The 11,725-nt window shown below is 43.0% G+C and overlaps 2 non-coding genes across 2 annotated transcripts; one reads left to right on the forward strand and one right to left on the reverse strand.

Moving 5' to 3' along the window:
- Positions 1-3,612: 3,612 nt before the first annotated feature.
- On the reverse strand, positions 3,613-3,719 carry LOC120253273. Its single transcript, XR_005534225.1, has one exon. It is a non-coding gene; the product is annotated as a small nucleolar RNA R71 (small nucleolar RNA).
- A 7,624-nt stretch (positions 3,720-11,343) lies between these two features.
- On the forward strand, positions 11,344-11,450 carry LOC120253270. Its single transcript, XR_005534223.1, has one exon. It is a non-coding gene; the product is annotated as a small nucleolar RNA R71 (small nucleolar RNA).
- The last annotated feature ends 275 nt before the right edge of the window (positions 11,451-11,725 follow it).

The raw sequence follows: 11,725 nt of genomic DNA on the forward strand, positions 1-11,725 counted from the left end.
CTCCCTGTGGATTCGACCCTCTCATCCGGGATTATTACTTCGACAAACCCGTGCACTTGTGGGATATACGCAAGGGGACCTTGTCAGTTTCCCCGATGAAAGTATGGAATTGGGAAGCTATTCAGATCAAAATACAGTACCAGAGCTCTGTAGCAACATTATAGTATGTTCTATCGCATCACTGTTCACAGCCGGCCGAGAAACCAGAGAAACAGAGAATCCAGACGGGCGTGTGGAAATTCCGCACGGGCGCGTGGAGCATCCACACCCGTGGAGTCGCCAGATTCCAGCCCTATTTAAAGCCGATTCAGCCCCGATTTTAGTATTCTTTTCTCCATCTTTTCCCCAACTTGAGAGAGGGCTTCGGCTAGGGTTTCAAGGGGTATTGGCCAAGGTTTTGGAGAGGTTCTACGGCTCCGACTTCGTCATTCCTTAGGAAGAAGGTTGGTAGGGGAGCTTCCGTCGAGGCGTATCCTATACTGGACGAGGGAATCCTTGGACGACGAGTAGAGGACTTTCCACAAGACCATCGACACCACTATCGAGGCGGTTTCTTTATGGATTCAATGCTTTTACATTCTATTTCTTTGATTGTACTTAGCTCCATGGAGAGCTAAACCACTAGTGGGTACTCGGGTATTGTAAACCCTAGGATGTATTTGTTTATTTGAACCTCTTTATTATGCTTTCAATAAATTGATGTTTATTGTGAGTTCCAACCATGAATGCTTGATTGTATGAACATTTCCCCTAGAATGACACTAGGGTTGAGAGTTCTTGTTGGTAACCTTGTGAGTGACTGACACACCATGAGCGTTAGACAAAGCTAGGTTGGAGAGGGTTGAGAGGGTGAGTCGAGAGGTACAGGAGCGTCACCTTTCCCCTCCGACGTGATAGATTCTACATCCGTTCCTTGAGTTCTTTGTGGCCATAATAGAGTGAATGATCTAAGGGATAAACCTCCGCTGGGGCCTAGTTGCGCGTGCAATGGAGTGAAGCGTTGAGGGGATCTTAGTATCTAGGGCTTAATTGTGGCTAGGGACCTTCCGCCTGGACCAAAGGGTTAGGTCTATAATTAGGAAGCGATTTATCACTTGGAATCGCTAGAGCTCATTGCAACTTTATTCGAGTCTGAGGTTGAGAGGTTATTTAATCTCTCCTCCGGGACATGAATAGAGTTAAGCATAGTTGACCTTAGATTTTGGACTATGTATGTAAGGATTTCCACGACTCACCATTGCATTGATTAGGAAGCATAATAGAGAGTTCTTGCACTTGAAGCGATTATCCTAGGTGAAGCATCATCCGAGTACCCCATCTTTATCGATTGCCTTAGCTCCTCCTTACTTTTGCTCTCTAACTTGTTGCTTTTAATCGTTGAGAATTGAATCAATATCAAGTGTCTTTACTCCCTACTCCCTGTGGATTCGACACCTCTCATCCGGGATTATTACTTCGACAAACCCGTGCACTGTCGTGATATACGCAAGGGGACCTTGTCAGTTTCCCCGATGAAAGTATGGAATTGGGAAGGTATTCAGATCAAAATACTGTACCAGAGCACTGTAGCAACATTATAGTATGTTATGTAGCATCACTGTTCACAGCCGGCCGAGAAACCAGAGAAACAGAGAATCCACACGGGTGCGTGGAGCATCCACGCCCATGGAGTCGCCAGATTCCAGCCCTATTTAAAGCCAATTCAGCACCGATTTTGGTATTCTTTTCTCCATCTTTTCCCCAACTTGAGAGAGGGCTTCGGCTAGGGTTTCGAGGGGGATTTGCCAAGGTTTTGGAGAGGTTCTATGTCTCCGACATCGTCATTCCTTAGGAAGAAGGTTGGTAGGGGAGCTTCCGTCGATGCGTATCCTATTCTGGACGAGGGAACCCTTGGACGACGAGTAGAGGACTTTCCACAAGACCATCGACACGACTATCGAGGGGGTTTCTTTATGGATTCAATGCTTTTACATTCTATTTCTTTGATTGTACTTAGCTCCATGGAGAGCTAAACCCCTAGTGGGTACTCGGGTATTGTGAACCCTAGGATGTATTTGTTTATTTGAACCTCTTTATTATGCTTTCAATAAATTGATGTTTATTGTGAGTTCCAACCTTGAATGCTTGATTGTATGAACATTTCCCCTAGAATGACACTAGGGTTGAGAGTTCTTGTCGGTAACCTTGTGAGTGACTGACACACCATGAGCGTTAGACAAAGCTAGGTTGGAGAGGGTTGAGAGGGTGAGTCGAGAGGTACAGGAGCGTCCCCTTTCCCCTCTTGTGTGATAGATTCTACCTCCGTTCCTCGAGTTCTTTGTGGCTATAATAGAGTGAATAGTCTAAGCGATGAACTTCCGCTGGGGCTTAGTTGCGCGTGCAACAGAGTGAAGCGTTGAGGTGATCTTAGTATCTAACTCTTAATTGTGGTTAGGGACCTTCCACCTGGACCAAAGGGTTAGGTCTATAATTAGGATGAGATTTATCACTTGGAATCCCTAGAGCTTATTGCAACTCTATACAAGTGCGAGCTGTTGATATTGTTCGATTTCTCCTCCGGGACATGCATAGAGTTAGGCATAGTTGACCTAGATTTGGGACTATGTAATTAAGGATTTCCACGACTCACCATTGCATTGATTTGGAAGCATAATAGAGGGTTCTTGCAATTGAAACAATTATCCTAGGTGGAGCATTATCCGGGTACCCCATTTTTATCGATTGCCTTATCCCCTTCTTTAGTTTTGCTCTCTTACTTGTTGCTTTTATTGTTAAGAATTGAATCATTATCACACTCCTTATCATTGATCTTTCACATAGCTAAGAATCAAATTAAGTGTTTTTACTCCCTACTCCCTATGGATTCGACCCCGCTCACCCGGGATTATTACTTCGACAAACTCGTGCACTTGTGGGATATACACAAGGGGACCTTGTCAAGTTTTTGGCGCCGTTGCTGGGGAGCTAGGCGTTTAGAGATACTTTTCACTTTGTTTTCTTAGCTATTTCACCACATAATCTAATTCACGTCTTCTTAATCTATCATCGTTCTGATTTTCTTTTTCTTTCTTTTTGGTGCAGCTCCAGGTCATGACCCCAGGAAATCCATCAATACTGATCGAAGGAGACCCTGAGCTTGAACGTACACTTAGAAGAAAAGGGAAAGAACCTATGGAAGAACATCATAATTCAGCTGATTTGGGCGGAGAGGAATTTGAAAACATGGCAGGACAAAATGAGCAACAGCGAACACTATCCGACTATGCCAAACCTTCAGTGTTGGGGTCACAATCGAGTATTGTGCGTCCTCCGATTACAGCTCTGAACTTCGAGCTAAAGCCGACATTCATCCATATGCTGCAGTAGTCCACACAATTCAACGGTTTGGCCGATGAGGATCCAAATAGTCATATAGAGAGCTTTCTTGAGGTGTGCGATATGCTGAAGATAAATGAGGTTACAGATGATGCCATCAAATTGAGAGCCTTCCCATTTTCCTTGAAGGGGAAAGCGAAGCAGTGGCTACACTCATTACCTAGAGCATCAATCACTACATGGGAGGAGATGGTAGAAGCTTTTCTAGCCCGTTATTTCCCTCCCGGAAAATCAGCAAAGCTTAGGAATGAGATCTCATCCTTTGTTCAGTTGGAATTGGAGTCTCTATTCGAGACATGGGAAAGGTTCAAGGAGCTCCTGAGAAAGTGTCCGCAACAGGGATTCCCGGAGTGGATGATTGTTCAAACCTTCTACAATGGTTTGAACCCGAGTACAAGGCAACTCTTAGATGCGACAGCAGGAGGTACCTTAGGTAGCAAAACCCCCGATGATGCTCATCAATTAATTGAGAAAATGGGGTTAAATAGTTACCAATGGAATGCTAGGGAGAAGAAAAAGGTGGCTGGTATCCATGAAATAGATGCGGTGACCTCATTGGCGGCACTAAAATACTCCCGAATCCATACATTCATCGAGGTAATGCAAACGGGCACACGTTTGCATCGTGGATAGCTTTGCTTCTTCAATAACGGACATGTTGGTGGAGATCTTGTTCTATATGCACAAGTCAGAATGCTTGAATGTGACTGCCCTTGTACCCCTCCAAATAGTTGTGCTAACTTGGATACGAGGAGATTGGCACACATTTCCACATCTCAAACCCGACCTATGTCTTCACGTTTGAACCTTAGCAAGATTTCCTCCAAATTGGTGCATTACGACCCACATTGGCTTATTCCTCTCATATTCGGCCTCACAACCTTACATGCATGAAAGTAACATAAATACACACATATTAGTGTTAAAACCTGATAAAGGAATGCTCAACACAAGGAAAGAACACTTCGTATTCTTATCACATAAGCATTTATCAAGTAACTTCATTGGCGGCACAAGTGGAATCACTGAGTAAGAAATTAGATGTTCTAACTTCGAATAGAGTGGCATCCATGACTACTTGCACTAGGTGTGGTGGACGACATGCTTCCTCCGATTATCCGATCTCCATTGGTGATGCATCTTCAGTTGAGAATGTTGATTTTGTGGGTAATGCAATGAGGAATCAAGGGAATCCATAAAGAAACACCTACAATCCGGGTTAGAAGAATCATCCCAATTTCTCATGGAGTAACTGATGTATGATCTGCAAGCACACGGAGTCGTCAAATAATACCTCTCGTGCGAGGAAGAGAGGGTCGTCCTCCCTGGGCCCAAGGATCTACCCTTGCTTCCTCTTCACGTATTGTCTAGTCAAAAGATTCGAAGGGTTTCTCTAGTCTGTTAATTAAAATGAAAGAACTACAAGTGAACTCAAAAACAAGGCAAGGGTATAAAATCAGGGGAATGAAATGGTCATGGATGTGGATTTCCTAGGGGCTACTAAAGTGCAAAAGATGCTAAGAATGTCATGCAATTGAAGGTTTAGACCTAGAGATTTCCTAAATTAGATCAACCTGATGGTCATGGAAATTGACTCCTAATCTGGTATAAGTATTGATACAAAATTTCTTCTTATCAAATCCTCATACGATTGTATAAACAATGGGGGAATTCTCTAATTAGAGACGGAACACAACTTGGTCAAGCCCTAATGTTGGATGGGTACAAAATTCTCGATGGTCATGGCGTATTCGTACATGAATCCCTTCCAGACTTGGTGTGTCTAGTACAAGGGCTATGGTCACGCTACCGAGTACAACCTAGGAGTTGGTTTACAGAGTTCTCATGTAAGCAACACATGAAATGCACCAAGAATGAATCACAAACACACAATAATTGCAATAGACAAAATTAGATCATCCAAATACAAAAGTTTACCCCAAGGTTAACCGGCATCCTATGACCTTGGGGTCTACTCGTCCATGCAAACAAATATAAACAATAGGTCCATGAAACCAACAACAATTGGCATAAGAAAACTCCCTCAAACAATAGAAGTGAGATGACAAGCCAAGTTAGTTGGAAGGCTTCCACGGACGCCACAATTGTGGCGGCTTCCCTCATCGTCTACAAGCTCCCAAAGAAGAGATCGATGAAGATCTAGCCAAGCTAAGCTTCTTCCTTTGATTCACCTTCTCCAAAACGTGTGATCTTGCCTCCTCGGAACTGGTGGAAGTCGGCTCCAAGAACTCCCCAAAAAGCTTTCTCCAAAAACATCCCCCGTTTTGCCCTAGAAATTTCAGTCCAATATATACCCCGTTAGGTCCATACGGGCTCCATGCGGGCACATGGAGCCTGTTAAGCTCACTGCCATTTTGCGCAGAAAAGGTGTAGGTGCTATAGTACTCAGCTACAGTGTTTTTGCTATAGTACTGAGAGTTGTGAATTTCCAGCAAACCTCACCGGTACCCATGCTGGCGCATGGACCCTGTGAAGCTCACAACCGAATGCCCCGCAGCATGAATGTGACTATGCTACAGTACCGCTATAGTGCCAAAACCCGAAAAATGTCGTTTTTGGTGTCGAATTTATCGAATTTGCATTTTGGAGCTTCGTTCGGCTCTTTTAGGATCTGCAACACTGAAATAACCAATTTAGACTTAAACATGCATCAATTTATTAAAATATACACAAATAATACAAGATTAATACATATAAAATATGTATATTTAGCTGTTTATCAAACATCCCCACACCTAGGCTTTTGCTTGTCCCCATGCAAACACACATGAAAGAATAGGGGCAAGAAGATAAATGGCTAAATGTATGACCGCAAGCTCAAATAGTGAAGAACCCCACAGGCACAGATGAGATGAAATCAAGAAAATGAGTTGCACAATAACCAACTTAGTTGAGATAGTCATTATTCCTCTAGAGTGCTTTTCCTTATGAGTGTGTGTATACTTCATCCCTTGCTCTCCCTATTCACGGCACATTTAATGACTACCGGTGTTAGAAATGTTAAAAATACCCTCAATGGCAAGTCAAGAGTCCTTTGGTCCACAGTCAATACTTTAGCATCTAAGTGAATTCACAATAGAGTCCAGGAGGATAAGCACTTTTTTTTTCGAGTCCGCCTAATATAGATTGCACAAAATATCTTATAATCTTTTAGAGGGATGCACATGCTGATTAGGTACAAGATCCACCCAACTTACTCGATTACAATCTACATAGATGCATTCATGCTAAATTAGCAGAGGAATACTGACATAGACTCATTTTTTCATTTATCCATTTTTTTAACAAATATATACATGTCTCCTGAGCACCTTCATGCAAAACTTCATTAGGGATAAAGCAAAATGAACAAAAGAACCAAAAGTTCTTAAAAAACCATTGAGGGAAAAATTTACCACTCTAACACTTTAAATCAAAAGTAGTGGGTTAGCTGGGGCAAACAAGGTAGAAGTTCTATGTCAATGTTGTGAAGAAAGACCTAGAGAGAAAACATGACTTCCTAAAAGCACAAATAACACTACAACTCATTACTATCATTCATTCAAGCCAGGAGGTTCTTAACAATAAATCATAGCTATCACTGGTGAAGTAAGCATGCAAATAACCCATCCCCACGCCTAGAATCATATATTGCCCTCAATGCACACTAATCAACAGAACATGGTGTAGAATTCATAATAATTAAATGAAGCATGAAAGGGAAGAGTAAAGAGACTGCCCCATTTGGTTGATGAAGATTGTCCAGTGACAGCACAGTTAGTTAGCAACAAGGCCAGCAAAGAGTAAAGGAGGTGGGGCACAATCCGTGAAAGGTCCTACAAAAATAAGAAAGGTGATCACAACACTTAAGGAAATCAAAAGGGAAGGAAAACATACATATTAGGCAAAATAAAGTAATACAAGCCTAGGAGGGAATGAATCCTTGCTAACAAAAGAGGTTCAACTAGCAAGACACAAAACAATGCGAAATACAAAATATAAACTCAAGTTCATAAAAGTCTTGCTCCTATGCTTGGTGGTGGTTGTCAGTAGGTGCACCAGGTGCCAAGGATGTGGTAGTTCCTGAGGTGGTGCAGGAGGATGAAGAAGACCCACGCACGAAAGAAAGAACTTCGCGCATATCCCTTGACAACTGTCTAAGTGTCTCAGTATTCTCTTGATGTCCTTGAAGAATGGAACGAATCTTGCCCTGAATCTCTTGAAGGTGAAGCTCAACTCCAGGTGGTTCATCGTCTGGTTCAGAATCAGACTATGGTGAAGAAGTAGTGATGCGTTCACCTGTGACTAAGTATCGTATAACGGCATATGTGTCACCACGTTTTTCCACCATCCCCATGGAAAACATAATAGCCATCCCCAAGGATGAAGATCCACCAACAATATGCATGTCCCGGGTATGCTCGATCAAACCCATACCTTGAATCATATGTGTAATATATTGTCCAGCGAAAATAGATCCAAGGAGCGTGTAAGTACCCTGATGAACAAACAACTCGGCAAAGAGGTGACCAAGGTGAATCGGGTAACACTCAATGATATTGTATAGCACGAGTAAGTCGGAGCATGTGATTACCCCAGTGCTATCACCACGGCCGCCAATGCCTCAAATTAAGAGTGCATGAACATATCGATGCACAGGATTGTGAACATGAGATGCTTTCCTTGACTCAATCGTGTGTCGGCCAGAGATTATATTCCAAAACTGTGTGTGTGTCATGGTGGCTGGAAAATCTGCAGGAAGATGATGAAATGTGGGTGTGTTCACGAATCCCGCATCATACAAGCCCAAGAAATAACCCAATTGTGTGTCACTAATGGTGAGGATTGTCCTCAAGACTTCGAAACATATCCCAGACGGTCTTACTAATTCGATTGTGTTTAGGACCTCCAAGGTGAGCTCACAGTAAGCCGAATTATTAATTGAGAAAATTCTGTCCCGACCATCATGATTGATTAATTCGGATACGGTCTTGGCCAATCCTAGAACTTTGAGGCCATTGCGTTCAATTGTCAGAATAATACCAAAAGGCTTGCACTTCAAGAGATTGTAGCGTGCCCTATGTTGTGGTAAGGCTAAGGGTGGCACACCATTAGGTGTCGCATCGTGTCTTCGCCGCTTTGATAAAAATCGCTTTACCAACATTCGTATGCCACAAAAACACAAGATCAAACCAAGATTTTCATGAATACAATCATAGGGGCTATCCATATCATCATATAATTAAGAAAAAAAAATTGAATGCACCAAATTTTCAATGTGGAAAATGAAAAATTCAGCATTTCCAACAGTAACTCATGAAATTTTTTGTCAAGAGTTGCTCCTAGGCATGAAGCTTCCCAAAATATACAAATGAATGAAAAACTCTAAGAATTAAGCACACACCATGTCACAACAACCATATATGCCATTCATACTTGAAGAGCAAGAGAAAAGCCCAAGTTTGTAGCAAAACCTTGAATTAGGGCTTGAAAGCATGGAGTGAGGAGATCTGGTGAAAAAGATGGTAAAACTCCGATTAAATAATAAGATTGAGTTTGCAAAATGTAGGAGAGGAGATTAGAGAAGAAAAACCCAAGAAAAATGGTGGATAAATGAGGTAGAGGGAAAGAGAAATGAAAGAAAGCAAGGTGGAGAAGATGGAAGATGGTGAAAAGAGAGAAAAGGGGAAAAACACCCCTTTAATGTGTTGCCCAGCCCATGCGGGCGCATGGTGCCCTCATGAGCTGGAAAGCCCAGCCCGTGAGGCTCACGGGTGCCATGCGGGCGCATGACACCCGTGAGGGTTTCCGGCCGCGTGCGCTGCCCGATGGTGGGAACTTCACGGCCGGTCTCACGGGCGCATGGTGCCCGTGAGACCCTCAGCCCACTGGGCTGTGGTCCTCATGGGGGGAGGGGGTTCTCTTGTGGTCGCCATGACACCCTCAAGGCCCTGGAACCAGCCATAAGTATCCATATCGGCCGTATACAGCACGTATGGACCTGGAAAATCAAATATTGGCATGGTTCCTCTTGCAAACTCAATAAAATACGAATTACAACTTTTTAAATACCAAAATAACAATGAAACACATCTAAACAATACTAATTAAAGGCCAAAGACAAGTGAGCAATCCTTAGCATGAGTTGAGCACAACAATAACAATATGAGAAACTGGTAAACATAAGTATTCAACCACAACAAAGAAACTAAGCAACTAAAAGAAATACGAAAATTTAAGGACGAAAAATTTAAAGACTTGGGTTGCCTCCAAAGAAGCGCTTGTTTAACGTCATTAGCTCGACGCATCTTCATTCTTACCTCATGGTGGATCAAATGGTGGGGACTTACCTCCAAGTCAAAGGGAAGTGCTCCAAGATGGAAAACTCATCGAGAGGCATGAAAATACGCGGAATTTACCTTTTCCCTTAAAGAATAGTCGATCAATTTCCCGTGGTGGTGATAGTGTACAATTCATCCCCAATTTCTTTTTCTTGTCCTTCTTACGCCAAATTTTCCTTGTGATTGATTTCTTTTTATTGTTCGGCCACGGAAATGTCCCCAAATAGCCTACATGCTTTAATTGTGTGGGAGGTGGGTTGTTTTCTTTGCAGTCATCGCTATCCATTCCTTCCATGAATTCATCCAAAGAGTTAATCGCCAAGACCTCCTGTACACAATCAGTGGTAATCATATCAAATTCATCAGTAAAATAGAGGGGATCATTGTGGTCCAAGGTGTGTTTCATAGCCACGGGGCGTGAAAGAATGACTTCCTCATCCCCCACCCTCAATGTCATTCTTCCCCCCTTTACATCAATGAGGGCTCCGGCGGTGTTAAGAAATGGTCGCCCGAGGATCAATGGGACTTCAACATCATCATCCACATCAATAATCACAAAATCCACTGGGATAATGAGCTTGTCAACTCTAACTAGCACATCCTCAACAACCCCGTGGGGTTTCTTTATAGACCAGTCTGCAAGTTGTATTGTCATCCTTGTAAGCCTCATGCCTTCCAATCCCAACTTCAAAAACAGCTTGTAAGACATCACATTGATGCTGGCCCAGAATCTGCCAAGGCCTTTTCTTGCATGCCTTCCCCAATCACACATGGAATAATGAAACTCCCGGGGTCAGTCAACTTCTTAGGGAGTTTCCTATGAATCATCGCAGAGCAGTTCCGTGGTAATGCAACTGTTTCTAATTCCTCCAATTTTCTCTTGTTGGTCAGTAGGTCTTTCATAAACTTTGCATACTTGGGTATTTGAGTCAAGGCTTCGACAAGAGGGATATTTATGTGTAACTACTTAAATACATTGAGGAATTTCTTGAATTGAGCCTCCTCCTTATCTTGCTTCAACCTAGCCGGATAGGGAATGGCCGGCTTGTACTCGGGTACCCTGGGTGTTGGTAGTTGGATGGTTTCTTCATCTTGCTTTTCCTTTCTTCCTTCAATTACACTCTCAGATGTCTTAGGGTCTTCCTGTAGGGCTACCCCATCATTTTTAATGCTTGAGCCCTCCACAGCCCCTGATTATAGGTGTTTCTATAGGGATTCCCTTGGCCCCTGGGGCTTCCCCCAACATAATCAACTGTCTCAACTGGGGCATCTGAGGCTATTGAGATTGGACACTGAACAGTACCATGTCCCATCCCATAGGTCTCGCAAAACAAAATTGCTCTAGAATTTGAGCTTGTACCCAACACAAACTGATCAAATGTCTTTGTTAGAGTCTCAACCTTGGCGGCTAGCGTAGTGTTGTCATTTATCTCATAAATTCCAACTGCCCTAGGGGGTTTCTATCTAGTCAACCAATGGCATTCATTGCTTGCCATGTTTTTAATCAAAATTTTAGCATCTTCAGTTGTTTTATTACTCAATGACACCCCCCCCCGCTGCAGCATCGATGAGTTGTCTAGTTGCATTCAAGCCATTGCAAAGCATCTGGATCCTTATCCACGGGGAGAAGCCATGATGGGGACACTTGCATAGGAGATCCTTGAATCTCTCATGTGATTCGAAAAGTGTCTCGGAGTCCCCTTGCCAAAATGCAGAAATCTTTAGCCTCAGTGTAGCGGCTTTGCTTGGTGCGAAATACCTTGCAAGAAATTTTCCCACCATTTCCTTCTAAGTGGTGATCAACCCCGGATTCAATGAAGTGAGCCATCTTTATGCTGCTCCCCTTAGACTGAAAGGGAATAATCTCAATCTTATAGCATCATCAGACACTGAGTTAATCTTGAAGGTGGAACAAATTTGGAGGAAGTGAGACAAATGAGCATGCGGGTCTTCGTAAGCTAGCCCATCAAATTATACGGAATTTTGGACCATCCCAATTATGCTTGCTT

Source organism: Dioscorea cayenensis, unplaced genomic scaffold (genome assembly GCF_009730915.1).
Source record: "Dioscorea cayenensis subsp. rotundata cultivar TDr96_F1 unplaced genomic scaffold, TDr96_F1_v2_PseudoChromosome.rev07_lg8_w22 25.fasta BLBR01000029.1, whole genome shotgun sequence".
In the NCBI taxonomy this organism is placed as follows: Eukaryota; Viridiplantae; Streptophyta; class Magnoliopsida; order Dioscoreales; family Dioscoreaceae; genus Dioscorea; species Dioscorea cayenensis.